The sequence below is a fragment of the Gossypium hirsutum genome, chromosome A12 (genome assembly GCF_007990345.1).
Source record: "Gossypium hirsutum isolate 1008001.06 chromosome A12, Gossypium_hirsutum_v2.1, whole genome shotgun sequence".
In the NCBI taxonomy this organism is placed as follows: domain Eukaryota; kingdom Viridiplantae; phylum Streptophyta; class Magnoliopsida; order Malvales; family Malvaceae; genus Gossypium; species Gossypium hirsutum.
The window spans coordinates 61,280,784-61,292,203 of NC_053435.1; positions in this window are offsets into that span (position 1 = coordinate 61,280,784).

Consider the following 11,420-nt stretch of genomic DNA (forward strand, 5'->3'; position numbering starts at 1 on the left):
GCACACGGGTGTGTGGCTTTGTATTAGGGAAAATTTTCCCAAACTTTTCTAAAGTCTTCGACTTAGTCTTGAATCCCATCCGATGGTTGTTTTGGGCCTCACAGGCCCATATTAGGGACAAATTGTTATGGATGAATGAAGTTGTTTTAAAGAACAATTTTATAGCCTAGTTTTTCCATGAATGACTGTGTATGTGTTTGGTAACGCCTTGTATCCTATCCCGGCCTCAGGTACGGGTAAGGGGTGTTACATTTGTTACCTTACAATTATAATGCAAGCTTAATATAGGCATGATTTTATCTAATTGAACAAATTACCAAGGCCTATAACAACACAAACATGATTTTAACAATTTAAGTAACAGAACGTAATCAATCTAACACAAACACAAATTAAGTCATTTTAATTAAAATAGAAGCATCAAAACAATAAGTATTCATGTTTATGATCATTAAATTAACCAAAAAGATAAAGAGAAAGGAATTATAAAGAAAATCCTGGTGAATCTCCTAAGTCAGACTAGTGTACTTCTCTTCCTTTCTGCTTATTTTGTCGATCAATAGCCTTCCAAAATGCTTGGCTACTACTACTCCAAAATAAGTACTAGCTCTTTCTCAAGAGGGGAAATCGACAAGTGAAGGAAGAAAAATGGAAAGGCAAAGGAGAATGAAGAAGATAAGTGAAAGAAGAGATGAGATAATGATGAATGGTGTGTGAAATGAGGAAGTGAACGGGGCTATTTATACTTGAAATTGGCAGCACAAGTTATTTAAAAATAGCCTGAAATCCCCCTTCTTATGGTCGACCATGCTAGGTGGAAGGAGTGGTTGAATGAGTTTGCTATTTTTAGTTTGTGGCTAGAAAGAAATTGCATGGAAAAGGGAGGGGTTTGATTGTGTCTTGAAAATAAGTTTAAGGGACATTTTACAATTGTTATAATCAGCTTAGGTAGCTGATTTGGGTAGCGATTGGGTCAGCAATGGGTTGTTATTCCCTTGTGGATCAATCCTCTTCATCTTAGCAAATTTGGGCCCCTTTCTCTCCATCAGGCTAGGAGTAAATTTAACCCAATTTTTATTGGAACAAAAATATTTTTTTCAATGGATTCAAGGATTCTAATTGGGGTGTCCATGGATGGAGAATAATCAACCATCCTCATGGGTTAAATGATCTGAAAAGTGCTTCAACGGTCCAATCTTCTCAAGGTGACTATCGAGTTGATTTTTCATCTTTTGTGAAAACTGTCAAAAATAGACCAAATTATGCATAGTTTTATAAAAATAACTAAAACTAAAAATGTTTAATAAATTGATTCAAGTTAATTATTTTATAATAAAAGTATAAAATTTGATAGAAATTACTTAGAAACTGCATGAATTAGTGCTCAAAAAGTTTTGAAATAGTATATATATTTTAGTGTTTCCAACTTCCAACTTCCCCAGCATTGTCATCCTAATGATAGTTCTATGGGTTTTATCTTAACACTAATTCTATTGTAGGCAGGTTTCCATCTGCCACTATACCCTTTCTTTTGTGTTGTACTCAACAATTATGGTATTGCACCATGGCAATTATTAGCCTTAACCTGGTGCGATACAAATAATTGGGGCTTCTATTAGTAGTGTACATTTTAGGGTGCAATAAGGATATGAACCCCTCATTAAGAATAAGATCTCACACCTTCATCTAAGAAAGAATAAATTTATAAGCATGGTCAGTAAGCTAAATTCTAGTTTTAGTTTCCCAACCAAATGGTCCCTTCCTCTGGAAAGTGTCTGCACTAAAAGCCAATCAGAGGATGCTCACCTTGCTGAAAGGCAATACAAAGGCTAAAAAGAGGTAGCACACTTGATTTAGTGGAGTTAGTTTCAGTTAGAAATGAATTTCAACTTTGCTTGAAAAATCTAAGTCCAAATAGTTACAATCTAACCTTTTCCACCACTCAAATAGTCAATCCTTCCATGTTGTCCGCCTTCAATGAGTAGCCATATAACTCACATAGTGAACCGGCGCAAATCTTATTGGGGTGCATCAGAGAGCCTCCATCATACTTTTATCATTTTTGTAGTCTTCATGAAACACCTTTTACCCATATCCGACACCGGGACAGGGTTTGAGGCATTACCGGACTTAAACATACACATACAGGTAAAATTGGACCATAAAATTTCAACCAATAAAAAACATTCAAACACATGCATACAATCCCTTATAAGGGCCTATGAGACCTAAAACATACATTGGGGGTGGTTCGGGGCTAAACCGAGAACTTCTAAAAATTTTACAACACTTAGAGAAAATTTTCCATGTTTAGAGAGTCACAGGCCCGCTACAATGTTCTCAGGCTGTGTAACTCTATATTTATGACATCATCAACAGATAAGGGTCACACGACCAAGTCACACGCCCATGTGCTAGGCAGTGTCCTCCACACGGCTGAGACATACGGCCGTGTCTCTACTCGTGTGGCCAACACTTAAGCTATTTTCCAAGCCTAGGTCAACCATAATCTCTCACCCATTTATACAACATCAAGGACATATAACATGGCATCCATTCAATGATTAAACATATTTAATTAAGTTACAAACATAACATTTGCATGTCATCATACTTATGTTTCTCATACTCATTTTATATCAAGTCTAGGCATACCAAACCATATTCATTTGGCCTTGTTATCTTCATTTACATCATTAACTTACTCTAAATTTACACTTTTATACTGAGAATATGGTCACATATTGATCAAATTTCATCCATCGAATATACATACCATATCATACATCCATCGATATTAAGCCATCACAACATGCACATCATCGAGACATTAGAACAGTCAAGAAAAATCAATTAAGTTTACAACCCAACGATCAAATATAAGCCTTGTCTCATGGCTCTATACAAATGAATCATTATAAGCCAACTCAATTGGCCAAATCATGAAACACATATTATAAAGTACTAAGTCTCTATTTATGCCACTCACTTGGAAACACTTATGATTTATTAATACCCCAGCTTGATAATTTGATAGTGTGATGCTGCCTCCGACGATCTCCAACCTCAAGCTAACCTGACAACACTAAAAGAAACGGAAAGGAGTGGGGTAAGATTTATAGCTTAGTAATCCCGTACGAAAATAATAAGAAGCAATTTATTAACGTGCTTTTTCCAAATTCTTACAACATGTTCTCATGGCAACACAATCAAAATTATACAAAATTCCACTATTTGCTCATATTCCAGTCAAGTTGTCTTCTCAAGCCATAGTTCTAAATTATTTATATCTGGAGCTACAGAACTCCAAATTAAGATCCACTAATTTTCCTAAAACTAGACTCACATATCTTCTTACCATAAAATTTCCAGAATTTATGGATTAGCCAATAAGTACAGTTTAGTATTTATAGTTACCCCTATTCTGTTGTGTGATAGCTTCGACCTTTCTTTACTAAAAATTAATTATCCCACACTACGGGATTAAGATAATGTTTTCGTCTATTTCTATTGAAAATAGACTCATTAAGGATTTATTCTTCTGAATTATAACCCATAATTATTATTTTACAATTTTTAGTGATTTTTCAAAGTTAAGATAGGGGAATCCAGAATCACTCTGACTCTGTATCACAAAAATTCAAATATCTCATAATACGAAATTCTTTTGCTTATACCATTTCCATTATGTGAAACTAGACTCAATAAGTTTTAATATCATATCTTATTCAATATCTAATTCAATCTCTAATTCAATTTTCACAATTTTTGGTGGATTTTCAAAGTCGGACTACTTCTGCTGTCCAAAACTATTTTAGTGCAATATAATGATAACTATCATAAGTTCATTTTCAACTAATCATGAACTCACCATTTCATGGATTCCATGTTCAATTACACAATGACATAATAACATAATCATAAAGATTATTCATCATTCAAGCCATTTTGTATACTTATCATATGTTCATATATATACATATGCATAAACTTTCTCACCATAAGTCATTCTTTATCAAGGAATTACTCATGAGTTTAGCGTACATTCTTGTTCTTACTCGTAGTATATCACATAACCATACCTTCTTTAACATGCCCTAATGGGGACTTTCATCACATCTATTTCATTACCCGTTGAACACTCAGAACGTAACGCCCCAATTCTCGAAAACCGCTGTTAAATTGTTTTTGTATATGTGCGATATGAATGTATGTCTGCCCTATTGGTTTAGTACTTTAGGAGCGTTTGGGAAGTCATGGGTTCAAGCTTTGGCTTGAGCAAAAATTTTGGCTTTTACTTAAATTAACCATTGTCTTTAGTTAGTAAACTCTTAAAATAATTTGAGTAAAGCATAACATAAAAAGCTTGTTGGTTCAAAGGTTGGTGGCGTGTTGCTAATGCTAAGGGACTGGAGTTCTAGTCCTACTACGTGCAAGGGTGTGTTATTTTTTCAAAATTGTTGTGTGGGTCATTGTATGGCCTTAGGACTCTATGTGTTGGACGGTTGAGGTGTTTGAATGGAAAAGGGGATCATGTAGCCAAATTTTAGGTGTAGTGGAAGGAGTTTGAATCGGTTAATTGAGGAAATAGAAGAGAGATTTGAGAAGAGATTGGGGGGAGTGGATCAAGGAGTGCTGAGTGGATTGGTTGTGAGTGTGCCGATTTTGGACTCTCATTTTTTTTTACTTTCGGCATTAGAAGCAAAAGCAAGGGTTGGTCATTGTTTTTCGGTTCTTTACTCCTTGGGGGCAAATTTTAAACTTTTGTTTTGGTCTTTTCGTGTTTGGTCATTTTCGGTCTTTCAGGGATTGTTCTCTGTTAATGTTTAGGTCTTCAATTTTCTCTTGCTCCTCTTCTTTCTGGTGGTAAGCTTTTGGCTGAATATCCTCTTTCTTTCTCTCCCTCACTTCAGTATTATTCCTTTTGGCCGAATACACTGTCATCTCTCACTCTCCCTCTCTTCTTCTCATTTAACCGATTATACTATCTCCCCTTTTGATTCTCAAGTTCATCAAAGTCTATTCCTGTTCATCTGGCTATTGAGACCAATTACTCTATCCCCTCTTGGTTGCGGTTGGTGTTGTTCCTTAACAAGATGGTAAGTACTCTGTCACTATTAAAGAGCCGAATATTTATTCCTTTCTTGCTGATTCTTACTCTCCTTTCTCCTAGATGTGGTGTTCTTTTGGATTTTAGAGTCTCTTGGAGAGTGAAGGTGTCGCTTGTGAATATTAGGTAGTCGAACCTCTTCCTCTTTACTTGACCGAAGTAATCCTAATTACTGTTATGGTGTTCAACAGGTGCATAACTAGCTTAAGAAGGTGTTGGCCAATTGTCTATTTCCTTCTATCCTTGGATTGAGTTTCATAAGCCATATTTTAGTCTCACGTCATGTTTCTTTGTGTTTGACATTAACGGGTTTTATGGTCAGTCCAGCTATTCGAGTAGGAGAGTAAATCCACCTTTCGCCAACGGTTTTAAATAGGGTTTTTCACTCTTACGATTAAGGCAGGTATCGAATGTTATTTTAACTGGGAATAAAAGAAGGGTGATTAACCCTAGAATTTATCGACTAACGGATTATCGCGATGGATGTAAGTTTGGGAAACTTTTGGGCTAGGCGCACAATTCGTAACAGGTGTGTGAACACTACTATTGGATGTAAAACTGCTTAGGCTAAAAATCTGAAAAGCCGAAAGGCTGAAAAGCAAAAAATGGGTTGACGACACCACACGAGCCCAAGCGGAGTGGTCGATAAGATGGCCGTGAGTGTTTTCATGGACCGAAACAACACTAGGCCATTTTGGGCTAAATTGGGCCGTGTAGGCCCAATGGGCTGGGGCCATACGAAAAAATTATACAAAGTGCGGTAGATTGTGGGCCAGGTTGTGTAAACTACACAATGAAGCCCATTTCTAGGCCAAGTGGGCCAAATGAAAGTATGGGCCCACATGGGCCCGCAATATGGGCTGAAGGCCCATTATCACTAGTTGACTATTAAGGTTGCATGGGTCACCTAAGACGACTATGGACCTACTGTTGGGTCGGTAAGTATACTTACACCCTATACTAATAAAATGACCATTATACCCCTGAGGTAAATTGACTGAAATACCCTGTATTATGTATGACTGTTTCTGAGCATGATATTTCTGCATACACATAGATTATGTTGCATTACATGGGGGAGGGTATATGTTTTGGAGGAAGTGCACTGAAAGGCTATAAGGCTATTACTGGCTGCTCTGCTACAAATACTGCTTAGTATTGAATACAGTACATTTTGGTGTGTAAGGCTGGGTGGGTCGATTTTATCCCCACATGGTGTGTAGGGCTGGTACAGAGTTGGTGTGTAGCGGATGGACTGGGTAGGATTCTTTGACTGCATACTGTACTGATATAGGCTAAGGCCCAGACTACTTTTATCACTAAAATGGGCAAGGCCCAGGCTTCTACTATACTGAAAAAGGGGCTAAGGCTCCTAACTGAAACTAAAAGGGCTTAGGCCCAAATTTTTCTCTAATTGTTTGCTATTTTGGGATTTCACACATTGAGTTTTCCTAAACTCGCCCGTCTGTTATCTGTGAAGGAAATCCCCAGGCTTAGATGGATCGAGGCGACGGAGGACTCAGAGGTGGCCACTCGATGCAAATTATAGGTTACGATTAAGATTCAAATTTTTGGGTTTTAATTTTGTCATAAGGCATTTTAAATTTTATTTTAATTTGGGAATTTATTTATTTTATCTTACCTATTAGTAGTAGAAATCGGGTTTTCAAGAAAATACAAACAAATGTTTTTCTGAAAACATCACACATACGCAACACATTTTGAAAGCTTCTGTAACAAACATGGTTTTAAAGTTTAATAATAAACTAGTATAATTAATATTTTACATAAACAACTCAAGTCTTCTCAATAAACTAGGCCTTCTAACCATTTGTTAAGAATCTAAAGAAGTTTTTATAAGGAACAGATTTTTCATTAATTAGTGTTTTAGAAATCCACTCCTATGTGGCATCACAGATTCGACCATAACGTCTAGACCAGGTTTAGGGTGTTACATTTAGTAGTATCAGAGCCAAGTTACAAAACTTGACTATTGGTTTGGGTTCTCGAAAACATGAAAATATGTTACTGAAGGAGTGGTACATCGAGTCTCCACACAGATCCTGTATGTCATCTGACTGTTTTTACTAAAATAAGAATACTGAAATGTTATTATTGAGACTACTTAGGGTAGTAAAATTGTATTGAGACTCTGTAGTTAGAGCAACCTTTGAAATTGTGAACTACGAAAACAAACTCGAAAGTAATACTGTTCATAAAATATCCTTAGTAAGTACTGGAACAATAAACTGACTGGCATAAAATTACTAAAGCATATAAAAGCACAATTGGATAATGAGCACTAGAGTTACTCGTGGTAAAGGCCGTGGCAGAGCCGTGGAGGTGCTCGGACTGGCTCTTCGTCTTTTGGAAACCAGCCTAATAAGGAAGTTAGAGAGGCACCAGCTTCACCTATGGCTGAGATAGGGTCTCAAAATCGAGCACCTAGGGACGACGCACTGTCCCAAGTAATGTTGAGGATTTTGGAGAGGATCGTCAGGCCTGGTACTGGTAATTTGGGTCATAGGTCGGTTATGCAATGGCTCAGGTCTAATGGGGCAAAAATATTTAGGGGTATTGCTGGAGTTGGCCCTAATGTGACTGAATATTGGATGTAGGCCACAGAAAGGATCATGAATGACCTTGACTGCACCCCTGATCAGAAGCTAAAAGGTACAGTATCTCTTTTGAGAGACGAGGCTTACCAATGGTGGCTTACTGTCAAAAAGGGAACTCAAGCCGACCGTCTAACCTAGGAGTTTTTCAATACCTCTTTTCAGGCTAAGTATGTGGGTGCCAGTTATATAGATGCTCGTTGAAGGGAATTTTTGAACTTAACTCAAGGAGATAGGATAGTGGCTGAATATGAGGCTGAACTTTTACGATTGAGCCATTATGCACGTGGGATGGTGGCAACGAAATATAAGTGATGTGTTCGATTTGAAGATGGCCTCAGGGATGGTTTAAGGGTTTTGATAGCTCCTCAGAGGGAGTGGGATTTTGTAGCACTGGTTGACAAGGCAAAAATCATCGATGATGTGACGTGCGTTGAGCGCCAGAAAAAAGAGAAAGGCAGTGACAAGAGGGATACTGAGCCCTCAAATTCTTTTCAGAGGACTAGGAAAAAGCCCAGAATTGATAGGCCAATCAGACATAGGGCCTCTGCTGCTGCAACTGCTGGACCACAATTTTGTACTGGTTGTGGAAAATGCTATCTAGGCGAGTGTTGGAGGAAATTGGGTGCATGTATGAGATGCGGATCTTTCGAGCACCATGTTAAAGATTGTCCACGAAGGCCCGATCAAATGCAAGCTACTAGTATGGGTACTGGTCAGCCGCCGAGAGGTGTTTAGCAGCCACCAAGAGGTTGTGGTCAGGCCGGGGGTGGTAATGGTATGAGACGTGGTCACGGAGCACCGGGTAGAGGTGCTGGTCATACTGAGGCAAGGCAGCCGGTACTAGTTTATAGTACACATCTCCGTGAGGATGGTGATGCTCTAGATTTTATAACAGGTACATTTTTTATCCGTAATGTACCTTATACTGCATTAATAGATGTAAAATCTACCCATTCCTATGTTGCTTGTACTGTTACTAAGAAATTGGGGATTTTGATTGAGAATACTTCGAGTGGAATTACTGTTCTAAGTCCACTGGGACAGTCTGTTCGGGTAAATAAATTGTTGAAAGACGTTCCCTTGGAAATACAATGAGTTGTCTTTTTAGCAGATCTTATGGAGCTGCCTTTCGGAGAAGTCGACCTAATACTGGGCATGGATTGGTTAGTTAAACATCGGGTAAGCTTGGATTATACTGCTAAATGAGTTGCACTGAGAACTGAAGCTGATGGGGAGATAGTGATAACTAGGGAATGACAGAATTATTTGAGTAATGTAATTTTTGCACTAAGGGCTGAGAAATTAGTTCGTAAGGGTTGTGAGGCGTTCTTGGCCTAGTTAGTGTTTCGGATGTTGAGGACTCTTCAGTAAAGGATATCAGGATTGTTAAGGATTTTTTAGACGTTTTTCCTAAAGTGTTACCAGGGTTACCTCCAGAACATGAAGTGGAGTTTGGGATTGAGCTCTTCCCCTGTATAGCTCCAATGTCCATCGTCCGTTATAGAATGGCACAGAAAGAGCTTATGGAGCTTAAGGCCCAAATACAAGAGCTATTGGATCATGGGTTTATCCGAACTAGTGTGTCTCCGTGGAGAGCACCGGTCTTGTTTGTGAAAAAGAAGGATGGAGTCATGAGTATGTGTATCGACTATAGACAACTGAATAAGCTGACCATCAAGAACAAATATCCTCTACCAAGGATTGATGATCAATTCGATCAACTGCAAGGAGCATCGATTTTCTCTAAAATAGATCTTCAATTGGGGTATCACCAATTGAGAGTTAAAGAGGCTGATGTGCACAATACGCGTTTAGGACTCATTATGGTCATTACGAGTTCCTGGTAATGCCTTTTGTACTGACGAATGCAGTGGTAACTTTTATGGATCTAATGAATAGAGTATTTCAACCCTATCTAGATCGGTTTGTTGTAGTATTTATTGACGACATACTGGTTTATTCAAAGACTGACATCGAACATGATGAACATCTTCGGGTAGTTCTACAAATATTAAGGGAGAAGCAACTATATGCCAAGTTCAGCAAGTGTCAGTTCTGGTTTCGTGAGGTAACGTTCCTTGGTCATGTGGTATCTGCTGAGGGGATTAGGGTTGATCCTCGGAAAATTGAGGCTATTGAGGATTGGAAGCAGCCTAAGACTGTATAAAAAATTCGTAGTTTTTTTGGGGCTGGCTAGGTATTATCGAAGATTCGTAGAGCGGTTTTCACTAATTGCCGCGCCCTTAACTAAGCTGTTGCGTAAGGATACGCCATTTATCTAGACTGATAAGCAGTAAGAGAGCTTTGAGAAGCTCAAGAAAGCTTTGACTGAGGCTCCTGTCTTGATTCAGTCGGTGTCTGGGAAAGAATTTACTGTTTACAGTGATGCGTCACATGTTGGTTTAGGTTGTGTGTTAATGCGAGTGGGTAAGGTGGTAGCTTATGCATCTCGCCAGCTTAAGACTCATGAGGCAAATTACCTAACGCATGACTTGGAGTTGGCTACAGTGGTATTGACATTGAAAATTTGGAGGCATTACTTGTACGGTGAAAAGTGTATTATTTACACGGATCACAAGAGCCTTAAGTATCTCCTCACTCGGAAGGAGTTGAAACTTCGGCAGCGTAAATGGATTGAGTTGCTTAAGGATTGTGACTGTTCGATTGAATATCACCCTGGTAAGGCCAATGAGGTGGCAAATGCACTGATCCGTAGGGTTATGATTGCTCTGAGAGCAATGTTTGCTCGTCTCAGCTTATTTGATGATGGTAGCTTGTTGGCTGAGCTCCAAGTTAAACCTGTGTGGATTGAGAAAATTAAGAATAAACAGTTGGAAGATAAGTCATTGGGTCTTTGATTCTGTCAGATCGAGAATGGTAATACTATGGAATTTGGGCTGAGCAATGAAGGGGTACTTTGCTTTCGTGATAGAATTTATGTACCTAAGGATATTGATTTGAGACAGTCTATACTGCAAGAGGTACATAGTAGCCCTTATGCTATGCACCCAGGTGGAAATAATATGTACAGAGATCTCTGTGAGATATATTGGTGGCCAGGTCTTAAGTGTGAGATTACCGAATTTGTGGGGAAATGTTTGACATGCCAACAGGCCAAAGCAGAACATCAATTGCCTTCTAGGTTACTTCAGTTGGTTAAGATTTCGATGTGGAAGTGGGAAAAGTGACTATGGATTTTGTGAGTGGGCTACCCCTAATACCTTCCAAGAAAGATTCAGTATGGGTCATTATGGATAGGCTGACCAAAACTGCCCACTTCATACCTGTTCGTATAGATTATTCACTACAGAAACTGGCTAAGTTGTATGTATCCGAGATAGTGAGACTGCATGGGGTACCAATTTCCATAATATCTGACAGAGATCCTCGCTTCACGTCTCGGTTCTAGAAAAAGTTACATGAAGCTTTGGTTACACGGTTGGACTTCAATACTGCATTCCATCCTCAGAAGGATGGACAGTCAAAGAGGGTGATTTAGATACTAGAGGATATGTTAAGGATTTGTGTGATTGACTTTCGGGGCAGTTGGAAGGATTACTTGCTGTTGGAAAAATTTTTGTATAATAACAGAGACTAGTCTAGCATACAAATGGCACTTACGAAGCACTATATGGCCATAGGTGTCGTACTCCTTCATGTTGGACTGAATAGGGTGAGTGGCGTGTTCTGGG